The sequence below is a fragment of the Branchiostoma belcheri genome, unplaced genomic scaffold (genome assembly GCF_001625305.1).
Source record: "Branchiostoma belcheri isolate BF01 breed outbred unplaced genomic scaffold, Haploidv18h27 scaffold4, whole genome shotgun sequence".
Taxonomy (NCBI): Eukaryota; Metazoa; Chordata; class Leptocardii; order Amphioxiformes; family Branchiostomatidae; genus Branchiostoma; species Branchiostoma belcheri.
In genome coordinates, this window is record NW_017804020.1 from 4,666,767 (window position 1) to 4,687,671 (window position 20,905).

At 41.8% G+C, this 20,905-nt stretch overlaps 1 protein-coding gene across 3 annotated transcripts in view; it reads right to left on the bottom strand.

Moving 5' to 3' along the window:
• LOC109477323 (A disintegrin and metalloproteinase with thrombospondin motifs 9-like) overlaps positions 1–20,905 on the bottom strand; it is a 113,009-nt gene that overhangs the window by 89,458 nt on the left and 2,646 nt on the right. The gene's annotated exons all lie outside the window — the stretch shown is intronic.

Consider the following 20,905-nt stretch of genomic DNA (forward strand, 5'->3'; position numbering starts at 1 on the left):
TACCTGTTATATTTTTCATGCAGAGCTAAAGCTAGGGACAGACAGTGCCAGACAGAAATGTGTATTGTAATATCGACCATGTTAAGATTTTTGAGAATCGAAGTCTGTCTTCCAATCTTCGCTTGAAGAGAAAAGAAGATTTTCCTTCACCTTCACCCAAAAATATCTTCGTCTGAACTAGTAAGAGAATATACGAAATCGACCAAATTCTAAACACAGATGTCTGTTGTTGTTACCACTAAAGTGCACCACTCTTAGAAAACCCGTAATTTATTCACTATTCTTATGCACTGTCAAACACGCGGGCGTATTGTCAAACAAAAAATAATTATCATTGTCACCCTGATGCAAATGCATCCCCTTTCTTCTATTTTGTGAAAGAATCTGGTCAGAAACGACGGTTCGAAAGCTTTTTCTCGGCGTTCTGTGGTGGCCCGTGGCGGATACCCAAGTTGTATAACTTGAGTCCGTCGGGTCACGTTGTCCAGTTCATTTCTTTGTTACTTTGTTATCACGAATAAAATGACGACAACATCCGAAAATCGTTAAAGGAGGTTGCAAGAAACAAGGACGAATTGTTTAAGTAACGTTTATGTATGTGTTTGGTTGCCCAAAATTAGTTAGTCTGTAATACTACCATGACTTCTAATAACTTCTTTTTTGGTAGGCGTTTCTTTCATACAAAAAACTTGAACCTCCTTGCTAGTACTATTGAAAGGAAAGTCATGTATAAGTATCGAAAATAAATTACTGGTAAACTAGTCAGCATTTTTTCGTGTTTCAGAAACATTAGAAAATGTTACAAACTAATACGTCCTGTTCTCGGATTGAATGATTGTATCAAGAAGGAAAGTACTAGTCTAGGGCGCTACTTCAAGTATTATACAGATCACAGCTACAGCTCATTTTTTGTTGAATGAAAATGAATGTTGTTTACACACCCGACGGATCTTACGCAATAAATTTAGAGGTAAGTACTAAGTAGTGTCCCCCAAAAATGTGAAAAGAGGTGATTTCAGTGGGAGCTGGCTTTTTTTCAAAGGTAAGTAACATTTTTCGGCAGCTCTACTTTTTTAAATTACGGCATGGAGGTAGAAAAAAAGAGACTCTTTTTTGTAGAAAAAAAGAGACTCTCTTTTTTCTACCTCCATGATTACGGTATCTCACATTTTTCTCATGTTGCGAGCCAGCCGCATGCGTGAATTCAGTGTCAAGCTAGTACCTTCGAGTGAAATCTGTTCACCCTGTAAAACTTATAGAATGGTGCTCGCGGCACACACATAGTACACAGTCCAGAACCTGTCGAATATCCACGACAGGAAATAGTTGGTTCATAATCTGACATTGCTGCTTCAGCCTCACGGAATGAAGGACTGACGTTTCCATAGTACATTAAATATTCGTTAATTTTATGCAGAAATATCAGTGTCTTGTAGATTTTTCTCCGTTCTGAAATGTCACAAATCATCTGTCTTGCGATCCTGTCGTCTGCAGCAAGCGCCTGAAAACACCGCTGTATACACTCGACAAATTTCGGGATTCTTCGTAGAACCTCGATTATAGTCGGTGAAGATCGACTTTACAGCGAAGATGGACGAAACATTTTTCTCAGTGCTCATTGGCTGCTCAGATAATTGAATTATTCGGTCCGTAGGCCGAACAGACTCTGAGGCGCCGACGGCAACTTTTTCAAAGGGAACCGCCTGTCAATCAAGTACAGTACGTGCAGCCGTGGGAATAGTGAACGCCTAAACTGAAGAGACTTGACCAAAGCATGGACGTAAATATCACAGGCGTATCACGTAATCTACAAGCTGTTTTATTCAGGAACAATCAGTGTCAACGTCAAACCCCGCTATTTTTTTATTTTGTCACAGCGCTCATGATCAAATCATAGCTTCAGTATAGCAGTTGCAGAAAATTCTTTAACGCCGCCGACTTCGACTCGCCGCTGAGTAGGCACGGTCATTGACCTTTCTTTGTGGCGTACGTTTTTCTGACAAAACTTTTTCTGTCGGCTTTAGATTAATTCTCAACCTTGCAGCAATCATACTTCAAGTTCCAACACCACGCAACTATCATTTCTTCCAACTACTAGTAGTCCAGAGTTGTTTGCACTCCAATCCATGGGATCAAACATGGTCCAATCTGAATAAACTCGGCTCCACGGCCGAGACAGCGTGTAGCCGCTGCGCTAATAATAATCCCATGTATTATCCACAAATTGTCAACAGATACATGAAAATAAGATAAAACAAGTATCATGGTAATTTTAGAATACAAATGCTAATAAGGAATTATTGCTATAAAAGCGAAACCACGCCCTATAAGCTCATTTACTGTACGTACTCTGTCTGTGTTCAGTATCTCACCGTAAATATGCCGTGCGCACGGAGTGTGCACGCCGTGTGGGCGAAGGACTCATCGCTTCTTTGAATGATTAATTTATGTTTGGGAGGCAGATACGCATTTTTCAGATATTGAGACTTTGAAAATGTGAATGGCATAAATTGTAAACGTGGTAAGACACGTACAGGTATTATCAGAACTTCAAAAAACTACCAAAGCGGCTTCTGCTTTTTCTTCCCTCCGCAGGCGTGGTACAGTAAATGTGTATTATCAAAGGCGCGGGAGACGTTCATGAGAACGTGCGCCCGGTGGGAGGGACTTCGCAAACCAGCGCTCGCTCAAAGATACAGTATGGTCGATGAAAGGAAGCAGAATCGCACTTCCTGCGCAAAATAATCATGTAGACTGTGTTACAGGACAATCTAGTTGTTTTGGATCATGTGGATGGTACTTGTATTTTGTTGTTAGGTTCATGTGAAAGGATCAGAGGCGGCCGCGCGTACATTACACAAAGGGTCGCAGCGCGAAGCGGGGTGAAACAAAAGGGTACAGCCAATGACAGCGGTGTCTAAACATGTGCTCGCTTACTCTCTAAACCTCTTTGCAGCTACCGGGCAACGCTTTTTTTTTTTTTACAGAAGCGAGGACGCTCGGCCCGTTGCAAGCGATTTTTTTATTTATTTTCGACAGCCCGACGCCGCGACATACTAGTACTTCTCTTTAGATTTCTACAAATTGTAACAAAATGTACTGCGATGCACGGCCAGGCTTTTTTCTACCCAAGACCAACATGATTCAGGAGGTCAATCAGATCGCCCTCCTAGCGGCGCTGCGAATTACCGCAACCTCGCATCATGACAGCGAGAGCTCGTTGACACGGACGTGCGAAGTCCTTTTCAGCCCTTTGATACCAAGGTGTGAACTTTGGTGTCAGTCCCTTGTAGCCCCTTACATCTACATAGAAACAATGCACATCGGGGGAAGGCCTTTGGAGGCCCCAAAAGCCCAGTTCAGCCCCCCAGACTGCGTCTTCAGGCCTCTCCTGACCGGTAGTGTGAGACTATATCACACTTGTTTCCCTAAAGCCCAGCATCCGCCAAGTGATGATAATCCTGATAATCATGAAATTCATTCACAACTTTCTATGTTATCTATACTGTTTCCAAACTAACCCATTAACCAACTAATTAACCAAGGCTGCTGAAAACTTAACCACCAAGTCATACCTGTAGGTAAACACAGAAATACAAAGGTGCTTATTCAGCACTTTTCTACACCTGTACTTTGGCAACAATTCTGCAAATCTCAGATAGATCAGCAGAGGTCATCTGGACAGATCTATCATGCTGGCACAGTCACTGACCTGAAGCAGGGGTCAGCAGGACTTTCCTACAGGGTGGAGGGGGCGGGGACAGGGTCATTTACACTTTCACCATGTTTCAACTGATAGAAGTGCCAAGGTCAGGAATAATTGGGCAAGAAGATACAGATTAATGAGTTTTTAATGAAGCTGAGGATTCTTTTATCAAGATCAGGTGCATTCCTTGGTGGGAGGGCTCATCAGTTTGGGGTATTGCAGGTCACTAAGGTCAACAAGCTCCTACCCATTAAAAGAAACAAGGGAGGGTTGATACTTTGTTCATCTTCAAATCTTGAATATACTGACAGTGCTTCTCAAAGATTATGTAAACATAATTATATCATAGCTGAATTTGCATGCAGTATTATTATCAACTATGTAATTTACCTGTAATATCAAAGATGCCATGTTGTCATAAAATCTTACATTCATCTTAAGGCATAATTAAGAACTCACTTCTGTCCTTCCCCCCTCCCACTTAAAACCAGATGGTACAGCCCTATTAGAATGACATGCCCTAATATAGGCAAGGAAAACTGATTCTCCATGGGCGGGAACCACCAACAAACAGGGCAAAACTTCAGGAAAATTTACAACCTTGAATCCAGAAACTTCAATGGCAATTAATCCACCACTGCCATGTTTCAGACTAGGTAAAATAACATGGATGGCCTGTGTTAGTGTAACACAACCCTCCTGTAAGTTATTAGGACATAAATCACAGTGGATTATAGAAAATAAATCAGAAAGGAAAACTGATTTGGTTGGTGAAATGTAGCAGGGACTGGACCTCACACACAGCTTAGTTATGTTCTCATGGGGGAGGGATCCAACATCTGATATCCTTGTGAGGAAAACTTTTCCAACCCAAGTTGTCAGCAAATAATTTGTTTTTAACCCCCCCCCCCCTCCCCTCCATACCCAGACACTTACAAAACTACTGATCTGAATGAAACCCTTCATTGATTGAAGTATACCTGTAACTTCTTGTTACATTGTTCATAAGGGGAATGCAGTCACATCCAATGGACGTTGTCTCAACAGCTTCCACTTTGCAATGTTATCCAACATGTCTCACTGATCATGAATTGAATGAAACTGAACAATCAAAAAATGTTTATACATATTTTTATCTTTTGCAGAGATGATCTGACAGGCAAATATTCATTACTTCATTGCAAAATTACAGCAACTAGAGAAAGAAAAAAAGCTTCCAGGTTAGAAACATCAATCTGATTCTGAAAGACATAAACTTTCCCATAAATTCTAATGACCCCCCTCCTTGGGTTCCCAGTGTCCTTTGTGTATCACTCCCCTCACAGTTTGCTGCTGCAGCAGTAAAGTACCTGCAAACAGGCCAGGAGGATTCACAATTCCCTGTTAAAACCCTACACAAACAGTACATTAACAGGACTAGGACTTGAAGTGGAAAGAACAAAGGCTATAAACTAGTCAGACCAAGGGATGTATTCAACTAAATCATCAATAATATCATCCTTTTCAAACTGTATAGCAGCAGCTAGCTATCTATCAGGACAGTGCAATATCAGATATCTTTGAAGGTTGAAAATCACCTCTTTGATTTATTGATTCATTTATTACTTCACCAAAGTGAGTCAAGTATTGTTTTTGGCTTGTCTGTCTGCCTGTCTGTCAGTTTGTGTTTCTGTAATACCCAATAAACAGACTTTTGTATTGCATTTTCATCTGGCAGGGTCGCAAGGCAGTATGGGTAAGCCCTCTCTGATTGGCTTCTAGATCAATTTCTTTAAACATGTCATTTTTGACATCTGGGGGTCACCAACAAAATAAAGAACTTTAATCTAGAAATCCATCTGCATGTCTTATTTCTCCCACTCTCCTCTGGTATCTCTTTGATCTTGTGTCCTTTTATTTCCCACTCTTGATACAAATATTTGCCTCGTTCCTTTGTGTCCGTTTGCACCCCCTCATACAAGGTTGATGGTGCCTCCTGTGTGGAGACAGATGCACCAATCCACACAGAAACAAGAGACCAGAAAGCCAGCCATTGTTCTTATTGGTCGGAAGCCTGGGTAACGGCAAGACAAGCACAAGAACTGCTACTATGATCAGCCTGTGTTTACAGTGGAGCCATCCTCCACTGTTTTGGCTAATGTCCCAGACAGAGGACTGTGTTCTTCCATGAGAGATGATCCCATAGATACCCCAGTTTCCCGTCTGTACACACACACACACACACACATACACAGACCGTCATAACAACAGCACGGGGTGGGAGTGTGAAAAAAGTTCATCGCTGTTGGTCAAATAAAACTTCACAAACTCAATGTTTTGTTCCACTTCCAGTGCGATGGCTGAACTTTAGAAAAATGCAGCACTTCCTTGGCATTTGAAGCAGAAGTCTTCGGTTCGAGCAGTAACAATGCAAGGTACTTGCACTCGTTCACAAATCACAGGACCAACAGACGTGGGAACTGCACTGGTACATGTATGGGGGGAGGGTACTGTTTATAGTTGTGCCTTGATGAGGTGCTTTGGCCCATGTCCCAGACAGGGGGCCACTTCAGTCTGTCTGGGTCTGCTGGCCCAAATGAAGGGTCCATGTGGCAGGGCTGGCCCACTGCAGGAAGGGTGGGTGTTTTGTGCTTTGCTTCTTGTAGCCAGCAATTCACACACACACACACAGAAATCAGTTTTTCTTACATCACCAGATCCTAAAACATTGTAGTTCTAGATCAATTTCAATTCTATTCCAGAATGCAACTGGCCAGGGGGAATAGGAATGTAACTGTAAGACTTCTGTTTCAAACCTCATCCAGCCTTATGTCTAACACAGCATGTAGACGAAAAGCATTTAAAGCAAGTACATACAGTTCACTGCAATATTTTGTCTGCAAAATATTGTCAGCATTTATCCCAAACTGCAGCTTCATATTTTGAGTCAGCAGTGGGTCATGGGTCATGATGGCTCAGACTATCCAGGATGGCATCCATGTAACCACTGGACAGGAATCAAAACCATGCAGAGGATGTCTTCAAAGATACCAGGAAGTCTTGGACCGTTGTGTCAGACACACTTACGACATCGAAACATCAACAAACGATTCATGGCTCGACCACATAACAAGGCAAGGCAGTCTTCTGTCTTAAATGCACAACTGAATCTTGCAAAATCCTCAATGAACTACACTTACATGTAGTGATGTACATAATTATACATCCTACAACACGACAAAATAAACTTTAGTACTAATTGCAGCATTCATTAGCGTTGTGTCGCCAAAACCTGTGTGCAACTACACTTCAGAAGTATTTCAAACCCAAACATACTGCAATACCACAGTTTCAAAAGACAAAGGAGAAGGCTGACTGGTAGACTGGGAAGTCAGAGCAAAGTTCAGGATCAACTCAGCTATGTGTCCCTTTGACCTTGAGAAATGGTTCTGCAATGAAGCATGGTGGAAGGTCATCTGTCTGCCAGGGTGTCAATCATCAAAAACTACAGAACAGAAAACCCAGGAGACTGCAAGCACGGCAGGGAACATACTCACTATACTTTCTTTAAAGGCAATGACATTGCCATTTTTTAACAGTAAGGAACAAATAGAGTATACATGACACTGTGTAAAAAAAGGTTTATGTTTCCTTTTTGAAAACTATGAATTTTATTCAATGATTGTTATTCCTCAAGTCCACACTCTTCCCAAGTCCTGAACTGTCAAAACGCTACTGTAGGTCTACCAACTTAGAAAGAAGCTATTCAAGCTATATATCTACAGGTGAACGAAAACAATAAGATAAAGCAAGATAAACAAACAAACAAACAGTACAAAACCGTAACCTGCAGACAAGCCAAAGGTTTATTATAGATTTTCTTATCGCCAATGACCCAAGTTATGTGCAGGGGAGGTTGGGGTAACCCGATGACATCACTGTCTGGAATGTGACCTGATTGGCTGGCTGCCATGTGACCTCATCCTCACCCTTGCTATCCCAGGAGGCATCAGCCTATCTACAACAATAAGTATCAGTAAGTGGTAAAACTGATAATGCACTTTTTTCTTTAATTCCTTAACAATAATTCAACTTTCAGTCATTGAACTGTCTTCTTACAATATGCTCTTTTATCACCTTGTATTTCAACATCTTTCAATGACATATTTTCTCAATGATATTTTCGCTTCTTTGTATAGTCCTACTTGTACATGTGTCTTCCTGACATTTTGCCTGCCCCCTGTATTTTTCTATTTCTGTCAGCTGGATTTCACACTGACCTTCTTTGAGCACCACTTTCTTTTGCTTGAAGTAAGATTTCACGGTGTCTTCTCCACAACTTTATACTCAAGACACCAGACCTACAGTACAAGGAAACCCAGGGACACTCTGCTGTCTATTTGATGATGAACCGTGACTACAGCTGCAGCTAAAGAATTAGTTCTGGGTCTTCTCTAATGGACACTTCCTAACTGATACATGTACAGTCCACCCTGTACTACATGTAGTGACCACCTCTACACATGGACTACCTAGCTAATATGACTACCTTTTGATAGTCCCTTAGATAATTGTCCTATTGACACAAGCACAAGCATTAAGAATCCTGTCTATAGTATAGTGACGTCATGACAACTATCCACATAGACCAGATTTATTTGATCCCCTGAGTGATCTTCTTGGACAGTATTAACCAGACAAAATTGACCTCAATATGCCAGTCAATCTTGACAGAGAACTTCAAGAATTCTGTCCGCTTTGGAGCAACAGTATCATCTTTCAAATGCATGCATTTCCTGACACATTCTGTACAAACTGAAATTAATACTTCAGAAAATGTTGGCCATTTACAGTAACAGGTCAAAGTAAAAGGCATTTTCTTCTACCAATCTCACACGATGCTGACTTCAAAAACAAATTAAAAAGTTACATGATAGTATCACTGTGTTCTTTGTTGTGTCCAAAAAAATGTAATGAATTTATTGCAGCCTCACCTAGTCTAAATAAAAAGCCTCTCTTTTTTTACTTTCTTTTATCCTTCAATTCTAAGAAATCTCAAACAGACTTTCCCAGATTGTGCCCCTGCTAGGAGGCCTGTCTGCTATCACTCAGGGTGGGACTGTTATTTACACCCCAAGAAAACCTCCTTGATGCCTGGCCATGAATCAGGGGTACTCAAGGAACCTTTTGTTCCAACTCCAAGGAGAAGGAGCTCCTTAGAAGGCTGCTGTCACCAGGCGGCACCTCAAGTCACCTCGGCATTGTAACTTGAGATGAAGAAATAAGACTGGTCTGGTAAAGAATGAAGTCGGCATTGAGGAAACTCCCAGAAAGGAGGGAGCCTTTTGTTCATTGCTAAATAAATAGTAACTCCGGTTTGGAGCACAGAGATCATTCACAAATGTCAATCTTAACTAATTCACCACTTAAGAATAATAAGACAAACAAGATGCCTTTTTCTGGCATGAGCACTTACACAGATATGCATCCCCCCAAACCCAACCTTTCCCTTAGGAGTTGACCTTGGATACCAACAGACATCTACAAAGCTTCCCTGCCCCCCCCCCTCTCTCCCATTCCAGAGTAGCAAACCAGCCTCGGCCCCCCACACCACACTGTCTGCCAAAGTGAGGTGCTGCAGTTTTTCATAATCACAGGAACACCCAACCAGCCTGCCCAGGACCACTGCTGTACTGTAATTTACAGTGGGATGGCTTGGTGGGGGAGAGCAGAGGATTTAGAGCATATCTAACAGAGCCTCGACCTTTGCCCTTCAGAACTGAGGCCTGCTGGTCATGAACTACATAGATCTTCACTGGTGCTTCACACTAAGTTCAGCATGGCAAGTTCAGGTGCCATCTCCCCACTGTGGAAACTTAAAATGGTTTGCCCACAGGAAAGAGCAAAAAGCTAGAAACATACCAACAAACACTGATATAAAAGATTTAAAAGTAATCTTAAGTTAAAGTCTGAAGCAAGGTTGAATAAGTGTCACAAATACTTTTATGAGCCACAGTCCTGACAATTACCTCCTCCTTAAGTCTGACTCTGACCTTGAAGATAATGACCATCATTTTGGAAATACTGACCTTTAAGCCATTCTGGATGACAAGCAATTAAAAAATACTTTGAATGACCTTGGAAGTACTGACAGTGACCTTGGCAACACTAACAGTGCCCTCCTTGTTCTAGACACCCAAGAGTTAAGGTGCAGGTGCATTTCTAGCTGACTTGATGCTGACAAAGAGTTTTTGCGTTTATGACCACAGTGGGCTTAAAAGTAAGTCGCTGCCTGGTCCGAATTATAGCCCCTCCACTTCACTTGGGACAAATATGGCAGCAGACTCAACAACCACAGATTACAGGTGTGCAACCAACTGGCATCCACCCCTCCAACTCCCCAAAAGTTTGCAGGAGTTTGTAAAAAAAATGGTCGTAACATAAATTGTCAAGAAAAAGGTTAAATTAATCCCTAATTGGAATCTGATGGTTCAGCTCTCAGCAGATCTAGGACAACCTGAGAATGGTCTGCCCATCCACACCAGCTGTCAATCATAATGTCAATCATCCTAGCCTGGGGCACACAATCATACATGGGAGGAAAGGGCAATGATGCATGGATAGAAGAGGAGGAAAGGAAAGTGAAGGAGTAAAGACAATAAAGGAATTATTAATTTTCTTTATCTGTATTTTCATAGCTAACCAGTACAATCACCCTGTAACTATATAAAAACACATTACAACCAATAACCATATTACATCAAATGCCATACATGTGTATTACTTTTGCATATGCAATATCGGCATCCCAATGCACTCGAGCAGAAAGTCTGTCAGCCCAGCAAAGATGAAGTCATCCTTCAGTAATGTGAGTAAACCCGTCACAAATTACTCCACCAGAAGTAGAACTAGAAAGCCTTGTCCACTGATGAAGAGTCGGTGGTTTGAGTTACTCTGTAGTCTGGTAGACACAAGCCGCGCAGCCCACCCACAGTCCCCCACACAAATGTAACAGTCTTCACAACAGTTCTTACTTATGCCTCTCAAAAGCAATTCTCTCCTTGACTTGGTTTTCTTGGCCCATGGCCATCTTAGACTGTGGCTTTCAAGGGGATACCTTTCTAACAGCTGTGTGATATGGAGATCAAAGTGAAACTGGTGTTATACAGAAGCCTTGTCTACTTTCACCAACCTGATGGTAATTTCTGAGGAAATTGTCAGTGTAGACGTGTATTTTTCTACCTCCATGGTTCTAGCTAGCAACAAGCCCCAGGCACTTTAGTATAAGGCCCGATATACCTAGAGAAAAAAAATTACTGGTGATCCATGTACATCGCATCTTGCAAGTCATTGTCTTTGTGTATGTAAAAAGGCCCCAAGTGACGCGCAGCGGTGGCGTGCAGCTATTGTCTGCCAGCACCTCCAACTAGTTCAAGGTGGACATCTTTATTCACATAAAGTTCCTAAAACACAAGATCACCTGGCAGATAAAGGTCCATTAGTGATACAGGAAACAGAACAGCCACAAAAGCTGGCAACGACCTTCTCTATAAAACTTTAAAAGTCACAGATCCATTCTAATTGCTCTAACTGGAAGCTCCAAGCCAGGCAGCAGCACCAAGTTGAGGCTTCTTGCTGCTTCTGCTCCCTCCAGATGTGAACCATATGCCTGTCCGTGTGCTACTTTACGTGCACTTTTTTTTACCACCTCAGCCACCTGTCAGGTGGGCAAGGCCCCCTCCTGACCTGACACCTTACTGTGCCCCCCTGCTGGCTGTTATCCACCCTTCGAAGTATAACATGCTCTGCACTGACATCAGTAAAAAGTAGTTGAATCTTCTCCTGCATCACACTGTGACAATGTCATGAAAAGAACAAACTGCCAAAAAAACAAATGTGAGCTCTCCTACAGGTCTAACTCTGTCCACAATTTTTCATCATCTTTAGGAACTGTTTCTACGAAACGAAGAAAAAGAGGCGGCATTCAAAAGAACACGTGCAACAAGAAAGAGCTAATTAAAATCCGTGTGTCAGCTTTCGATGCCCCCTTCCTGCTGCATTGTGTCGCCCCTGGTTACCAACACAGCTGACTCCACATCCCTGAACCCCAGGTCAGTGACCCCTGAACAGCTGTGTTGATGAGTTTGCATTACTGTACTTTATTGGACAGACTGACATGCCAACAAGTGTAGAGGGGTCAGCGTCAGGAACGTCCCATTATAGTAGTTGCTCATCGAATGGCCGATCCTGTTCTTGGTATGCACTCTCATACTGTATTCACACTAGAGTTCCACGATCTCACATCTTTGCCAAATGATGACTGAGAAATCATATTACATGTTTCTCATTGATTATGCAAATTTGTAAATAAGATCCAAATATGATCAATTATATCAGTTGACAATATTCTCCATCCAATGAGCCTTATCATAACAAAGAAGACTATTCTAGCATTTCCTCTTAATTATGCAAATGGTCCTGATTTGAATAAATAATGTTTAATGATGTTCAATTCCACTTACCTTCAAAATGCTGTAAGCATGAAATTCCTGGCAGTCACCACTATATGGCATTTTCCCTAGTTATGAAAATCAAGCCTTCATTTACATTGTTAATGTCAGCTGCTGATTTACCTCTCATTCTCAATGACACATGTCAAAAGTCTCCAAATGGGGATCCCAACAGCGAACAATCTATTATAAGCATTGAACCAGTACAGATGTGCTTTGAGTCTCATCTTTTACACAACACTGCCGGACTAGCCAAGGGCAAAGGGTAGCCAGTGCACTTGTAACACATAACATACCAATGTGTACCCATACTAGTCCTACCCACCAGTATGGTAGGTACATACATGTACTTTGACATGCCGGTGACATGTCAAGTTCCATTCTTTTGCATCTCCCTAAGGCCACAAGTACATTGCTTTTGTTTGTGTGTCTATGTGTGTGTGTGTGTTCCTAATAACCACAATACAGTGTTGCCATACATACTCAGACAGTGCTATCTTTATCTGTCAGAGTGGAATGGGTAGTAAATCAGTAAAGGTAGGGGTGAAGTCTGCCATCTCTGCCATGTCACACGACTTCTGAAGTGTCCTCTGGCTGGAATAAGTACCAAGGTCTGCCCATAAACTGGTCAGGTCACCAGCTCCAAATACTGAAGATCTATACAATGGACTAGGCACTGTCTAAGTTGGTGGGGACTACAGGGAGAGTTTGGCTTGGCTGAGTTCCAAGTCTGGGAAGGAGTTTTCCAGTGGCTGGTGGCAGACAGGTCTCCAAATCCCTGGCCCTGGCCCAACACAGCTGATAAGGAACTGGCCATCTTAAAAAATTCAACAGGAGGGCAGGCCAAATCAGATTTCAGGACCCTACTCCCCTGTATTATTGAATTGGACCGCAACTTTCTTATCTTTTGTAATCAGGTTTCTTCACCACATATCTCAACTTTTGTCCTTCAAAGAATCAGACATTGAAGATTGAAGAGAGGACTTTCTGTCTAGAAAATCCAGATGCCACTACATACTTGTATAATAGCTGCCACCTTCATTTTTAAGCAAAGATTGATTGAGATAGTTTGTCTTGTATAACTCTTTAAAAGATTTAATCAAATCATCATCAGCAGCAGCATATAACTATACAATTACCATCACTTCAGTGATATTCATAAGTTTTAAAAGCTACAAAACGTCAAATTGAATTTGTTTACAAAAGCTATATATGGTGAGGTGAGTTGTGAAGTCCCTTTCTACAGGCCCAAGCATTTCCCCAGTCCAGACCTTTTTCCTGAGATAGAATTTCAGGCATGGACAGTCTGGTCTGCCTTGTGCCCAGATTAGTTCCAGAGATTTTTTCCCTCATCAAGAACAAAACCAGAGTGGGCACAGTTTGTCTCCAACCTGTGAGGCCAGCTGAAGTACATCATCTGTTTCTCAGAGATATTGAATAGAAATGTGGCTGTTTTATTTCAGTTTACAAAATACTTTATTTCTATTTTTCTGCCCTATGTGATTTATACTACTAAGCCTGTTTTCTTTTCGCTTGACAGATGGCAAATTGCTTATGTTATAGTGTACAAATGTATATTTATCTGCAATGTCAAAACTTTTCCTGCATATATAATTACAGGCTGGTATTTGTGTATCTATATATTGCACTCTAGTATATATATATAACACAGAATCAAATGCATTGAAAACGTTGGTCATTTTACAGTCCCGTTTTCTCAATTTCAGAGAGTCATGATTAAGGACCCAAGGAAAGGGCCTTGCACTATGAGTATGATGATCTATTCCTGTTGGCTCGAGTATTTTTAGCCTGAAGCTTTTGAAATATAAACCTTCCTATCGAGTATTGGAGCTAAACCGGGAGGGCATGTGACTCTCCTGACACTAGGACTGGGACTGACTAGAAAGTCATAATATTTACACAAGAATAATTCCCATGGAGCATTTCTAACCCTCACACATTCAGGGCCTATTACAATTGCTCCAGGTGTTAAAATATTTATTGTAAAGTAATTTCTGTCTCTAAGACCCGGTTCATACCAGACTTATATTTAGCGGTTTCAACCGGTTTTTCAAAAACCGGTTTTTATTTAACCTGGTGTGAACGCAAATTAACCGGTTTTTTAGGGGTTTAAATCCGATTTTGAAAAACCACCTCGGGAGGTGGTTTTTGAAGGGTTTTTGTGGGGATTTTCCACCGAAAAACCTGGTCTGAACGCTAAGGGTTTATTGAACCGGTTTTTGCGTCATAATTCCGGGGTCACGGGGTCAGCATCCTGACCGAGTGCGACCTGCAAGCTTTTTAGATCGCGTTGTTTTGACCAACTTGAGTTCGTTTCCACTGTTTTTCCATGGTTTCTCTTCATTTTGCGATGGAATCAGCATATGCAACCTGGTCGGCGGACGAGACGCTCCTGATACTTAGGTTTGGAGAGCAGGAGTCGCCGAATTCGAAAAAGCTGGGGGGAGGGTGGGCGGCGAGGGCTCTACCGAAACAAAAATGTTGGAGGAGGCTGATTTCTTGAAGATAAAGGATCAGTGCCGCAGTAAGGTAAAAAAAAAACTGAAGACGGCATACAAGTAAGAAGGCCAAGGACAACAATCAGAAGAGCGGGAGGAACGGTTATTCAAACTGCAGTCATGGCCGATTAATTGGATATTCACCGGACAGGATTTTTTCAAAACCGGTTATCAAAAGTCTGGTATGAACGCTAAGGGTTTTAGCCGGGTTTTTGAAAAACCGGTTGAAACCGCTAAATGTAAGTCTGGTATGAACAGGGTCTAATAATGAGAGTTTTAAATAGCAGCTAGAGTTTGGGGTGCGTAGGTGTGACAAGTTGGGCACAGAACCAGTCACATCATACATATTCAGAATGACAACTCCTGTGCACTGCATGCTCACTGTGTCTGGTTGTCAAAATGGTATCTTAGGCCCACTTAAGGCTGGTAACAGAGGAAAGCTATAGAAGATAGCTGGATTCAAGCCAGGGTATTGCCAATCCCTGTACATGCCCCTCATCCTCCTTCTAAGTTCTTTGTTAGGCATGTACACAGTATCACATATGAAGTAAAACATGGATAGCAAACATTTAAATAACTGTCGCTTTGATGCACAATACACTGCACGACAGATGGCCAACTGCCGTTCTATCTGTCTGTCTAAGCTTCAGACTAAAGACAATAATTATTGTAACTGGTGGCATCACACTACAGTATACCGTTGTCACCAGTCTAAAGCAGGCCTTACAAGTTACATTCATAGGATTTGGATTTTCAGGATGCTCTAGTTTAGAGGGAAGCTACGAGGGGGGTGAAAAATTTGATCCGTAAATTTAGCTTATGAAGACATAACAAAACAAATTCCAAAAGTCCATGTATAACGTTTTTGAGTTATCCTGTCTATGAACTAACTAACGAACCAACATCAGCCGTATAACATTTTTTTGTAATCTACCAGGCTGTTTCAACCTCACTTTGAATTGTGAAATTTAAATCAAAGACTAAGCTGCAAGTGACAGTATGTATGGTATGGGCCTGGGGACGTGGGTACATCCCAACACTGTCACTCACCCACGTGGGGAGGAGTCCAGGCATCTCAGCACTGCTAACACACCCACGTGAGAAATACAACGACCCAGGGGTAAATGGCAAAAATCACAACCATGTCACACCCACTGATGGAGTGCTTCTACAGAAGAAAACAGTTAGATTTTCTACGTATAACACTCCACGGTATAAAATACTTTGCCGTATCTGATAACCTTTATATCTGATAAGTCCAAAGCAAAGTTCAAAAGGATCTGATCTTTGTGCTTCTATGTTTTAGATTTGCATTCGTTTGTACATTTTGACAGAGGTGTTTGTAGCGACAAGGTCGGCCTGTATCACTCTTGTGTGGATACATTCATTAATGCTGCTCTGTTCACACACATACAGAGCCTGATAGGGTCAGAGCTGCAGTAAGGGATAGTGGTACTGTGAGTGCCCCTACAGAAACATGCACCCATCCTAAATGGGCTCTGTGTTTACAGAGAGGCCTTGTCCAAACTTCTGCCAGTGTCACTTGTAAGCCCACACAGGATGAAGGGAGAGAATGACTACAGCAAGAGTGCAGCAGGCTAGACACAGAGATATGTGCTGTCATTATGTCATTTCAGACCAAACAAAGAACTACACAAACACACGCAAGATGTAAATAAATACAACTTTATATCACTGAAACATTATCTCCAACAGTTCTTATTATGATTGATCAAAGGACAAGAGATATTGAAAGATCTATACTACTATCTCACATTTTCCCTTGCTACATATAAAATAGATGCAATGTATTAGAAAAATTAGGCAATTTCATCTTAGAAAAAAATTGTCAAAATCAGCATCCCTGTATCATGTGTATACAGAGACAAGCCACTTGCAAGTTGTATTTTCTCAATATTCTGACCAGTACATGTACATATACTGCCCTCATTTGTTGCTATTACCTATTCATTTGCAATCAGCAAATGGGGCAAGAATTTGTAAAAAGTTTGCCCAAGAGACAAAGGTGGAAGAGACACACATAACAACCCAGATCCCATTAGTTACCTTGGTTATCCAGACTGAAGCTACAAGCCTGTCACTGGATATATCACTAATGACTGTGGTGGGTGGTCAATGCTGCTTCAGGGTCCCATCTCTGAGGGCCTGCATGGGGGGGTTCTGATGACAAGGGAGTGATCCGTCCTTGGCCAGGAGGTGAGGAAAACTCAGCTGTTGTTTTGTCTTCAGTCAGTAAAAAAAAAGAGGCACACAGATACATACCGGTAGACTTTCCAGGGCTTACACAGGCCAGCTCGTCAGCTGCAGGACCATTTGATGTTAAAATACTGGTTGTCCATCAACAGGAACTGTACAAAATCTTTTAAATTACACTGAAGCATGTACTGTTGACAAAATGTTTGCAGTTTCTTCCACAAAGAATAGAACATTGCACTGGGAAAAGACGAAAGCATTCTACCTCTAGTTTTACCAGATCTTTTCTTTATCTCACAAAGGCAGATTCTTTGCTCGAGATACCTAAGGTCTTAATCTAATTGTTCGTGGACATACATATAATGTTGCCTGAATGACATTAATATCTACAATATTAAAATGAACACATACATACATATATACATAAATATATGGTACCAAATGTATGTTACCAGACCAGTACCTAATCCTCTGTACCTGTACCTGTAGTCAACATTACATTTAGGTACAAAGCCCGCTTCTGCAGCCCTACTCCACAGCGCTTGGTGGTACTGATTGAGCCATAACGCCTGGCTGGATCTGACTCTGCTGTATATAAACACCAACTAAACATGACCCCAAACCGACTTAAACCAAGAGAAATGCACAACCCCATACTATGGCCATAGACAGACAATCTGTCGGGTTGTGTGCGATAATTCAGTACGAAAACTGAAAAGCCAACAATACCAAACAGTTTTTCCAAAGTTAATCCCACAAGAAAACGACTCGTCATCAACAAAGAGAGGAAAGAAGTTCACACCAAAGTGTGTTTGATTAGGGAACAATCCCATTACAAGTCCCAGTGACCTCAAGCACCTTCCCATATAAACACTCACTTCTCTGTTTGGACATTGGCTAATCACATGACCTTTGCCCTCCAAGATAACACCCATAACTCACTTGGGCTAAGCTGGATCCTATGATAACTTTAGTGAGCTGATTCCCCAGTTGATTTCAAGGTTTTCTACCAACAGGATATCCCTAGTTATCCCTATGAAACACTGGGAAAATATAGAGAATGTCCTGGAGGAAAACACTCAAGGGCTTCGGCACAGGCACCTGTGAGGAACCACCAGACAGAAATCCTCAAATCCTCGAGCAGACGTTAGTGGAACGGAAGATGTTGGATTTTTCTGACTGCCAGATTTCACCCACAAGAGAAACCTGGCATTCAGAAAACATCACAACATCTGCTTGGAGAAAAGACGGGACCAACAGACGCTAAACCAGATGGTTAGTGAGAGTGAGTGACTGAGTGAGTGAGTGAGTGAGACAGCATCCTGAGTACTTTAACATGCACTACAAAGTACAAGATGGAAGCACCATAGGCATTCCTTCAACATCTGCTTGGAGATGAAGAAATCCTTGCTTTTAGCCCTGTGGTTTGGGTATGGTTGGGAGAGAAAACAAAACAAATCCTGAGCACTACAAGGTAGAAGCCCTGCACCCCCCCCCCTTCACAGCCAGACTTCCATTTGCTGCTGGGTTTATCAATCACCCATCAGCCAACAACTGACAGGGGCCCTCTGAAGTGGAGGCATTCCTTGGAGAACTGCCACACCTACAACTAAAAAGTATAAGATCCTGCATGTGCACTGCAGGTGCTTTGCAACAATCTGTACTGTAATGCTATCTGCTTAATTAACTTGTCATGAACATTGTCAGGGAGTAGTTTTGGATTTGAAATGACTTGTAAAATTTACAACAAGTTTCCTAACAAAGACCAGATGAAGAGGAACAATTAGTAAGGACTTTATCCTCACTTATTAAAAACACTTGGACCTGTAAAAGGCAAAGATTCAGGGCAGTATTGTCAAGGTTTTAGAGCAATTTTAGAGCAATCTGAGACATGCAAAGTCAGGAAAAAACAAACAAGCAAACACTGAGGTCAAAATAAAAGCATTGATGACATGTGAGACTATCTTCTAACACAGCGATTTCAGCTATCATAAGATCCTGCACAAGGTGTCACCACAATCTGTAGGCACACTGAAATCAGCAAAGCTTGTCAGCTGGCATTTTATACAAATTCGAATACAAGATATCAGTCAGACTGTACGATTATATGTCTCCCAGACCATAGGAGGGCTATGGCCATACAATACAGCTCTGTGTATGAAACACAACTCAATTTTGTCCCAGGTCTCTCCACACTTCCCCTTGGGTCACCCCTGACCCCAGCAAGACAACATTTGGCTGCAGTCAGTGATGACATATCCTACACTGCAGACTGGCAGGCACAGGACTGTGTTTTCCTGTGTGTTGCCTATTTCCCTATCGTATTGCACAATAAATCCGGTTCCTGATTTACTAGATCTGGCTGTGAGGGACAGAACAGCAGGGCTGGGTCTGAAACTGCAACATCTGTCCAACATCAAGAGGGACAAATTCCTGAAAACTGGGGGAATGCCGAGAGGTTAGGCAAAGTCGGAGCTTAGCTTCGGTTCTCGTCCCCCTGCGAGGTTTAGCCAGTTCAAACAGACCGAGCCAGGGTTCAAAGTCACGCGACCTCCGGAACGTGTCCGTGTTGGTGGACCCGGCCGAGGAATCCAGTTCTCATGCAGCCCAGAACTTCCTCAGGGCCATCCTAAGGTCTCCACCACCAACTTCTGCATGTTGAAGATCAACTGTGAGGTTCCTGAGTGGCTCCACAGAGGAGACAGGACCCTCGGCTCCACCAAGGTGGCAACCTTGCAGTCTAGACTCTGTAACAGGTAGTTCTGGGAACTGTGTGCAAAAAAATCATAACCACTTGTCCTGTCTGTTTGATATTTCCCCAGGAATGTTTTGGTCACCCCCCCCTCCTTTTTACTTTTGACTTTTTCAGATTTGATATAGGATTTACTAGTACATTGTAATTTCTACTTCTTATTGAGAATTACCGGTACAGTTCCTACTACTGTATAAATATCCCAAAATATACATGCATCTCAGCACATGCAAGTTGTCAACTTCTGAATTGAAGGACAAGCTGCTCTGTCAGTAATTAAATGAGCACAAGTTTCCACTACTTTTCTAGTAGGTACTCTGGTCAGGTGCTGTAAGCAGTCCAATAATATCACCAAACTGGTAGGTAATAAACAATCCTTCAAAGAAACTTCAGCACTAACAGCAGGATAAAGCAACCTTGATTTCCATAACAATCTCAACATTACGGTCATTATCCATGCCTTTGTTGGTGGAACTCCTGTCAATACAACAAAAAACACTGCCCACACTTGGGCCATGCAAATTCAATAAGTTGTTTCACAGATCTACTTGGTCCCAAAATGGGGATGACTGATGAGGAGAAGTTTTGCTCCTTGTTGAGACATACATGAGCTGGTTGGGTTAAAAAAAACTTTTTTCTTGTCTAAGGTACAATAAACTATCATTACTTCCAATGACAATACAAGAACATCATGTCCTACTGGGTAGCTTATTATATATAATTATATTGAGATAAGAAAACTTCCAACTATCCAAGCCACTGAAAGGAATCAACAGCACCAGACAGCGCCTGGCATTATCTTATCTGACACTGTGACAGCTGAAGTACCTAACAAATGAATTCTGATGAAAAGAACTGGACTATTTGTATTTAAAAAAATACTATCCCCAGCCCGATCTAAAAGTAAAGGAACTTCGACTGCAGGCAAGGGTATAATCTCTTCAAGGTAAACAGACTTTCTAAAGAGGTATCAAAAAGGACATGTCACATGTGCATTGTCTTAGGTTTTACCCAATACCTCTACTCCAATCCTTCAAAAATGTATTAACTCTGACAAGAAGCTGTCTAGAGAGTTATTTCAGCAATCAATTACATGATCTTTAATAAAAGTTACACAAAGAAGCTTTGACTTTGCTAGACAAAACAGAAGTAGAAAAACGAGGAGATATCTGACAGCAGGGCCATATCACCTCCTTCCCCCAGCACAACCCGAAGGCACCCAGTC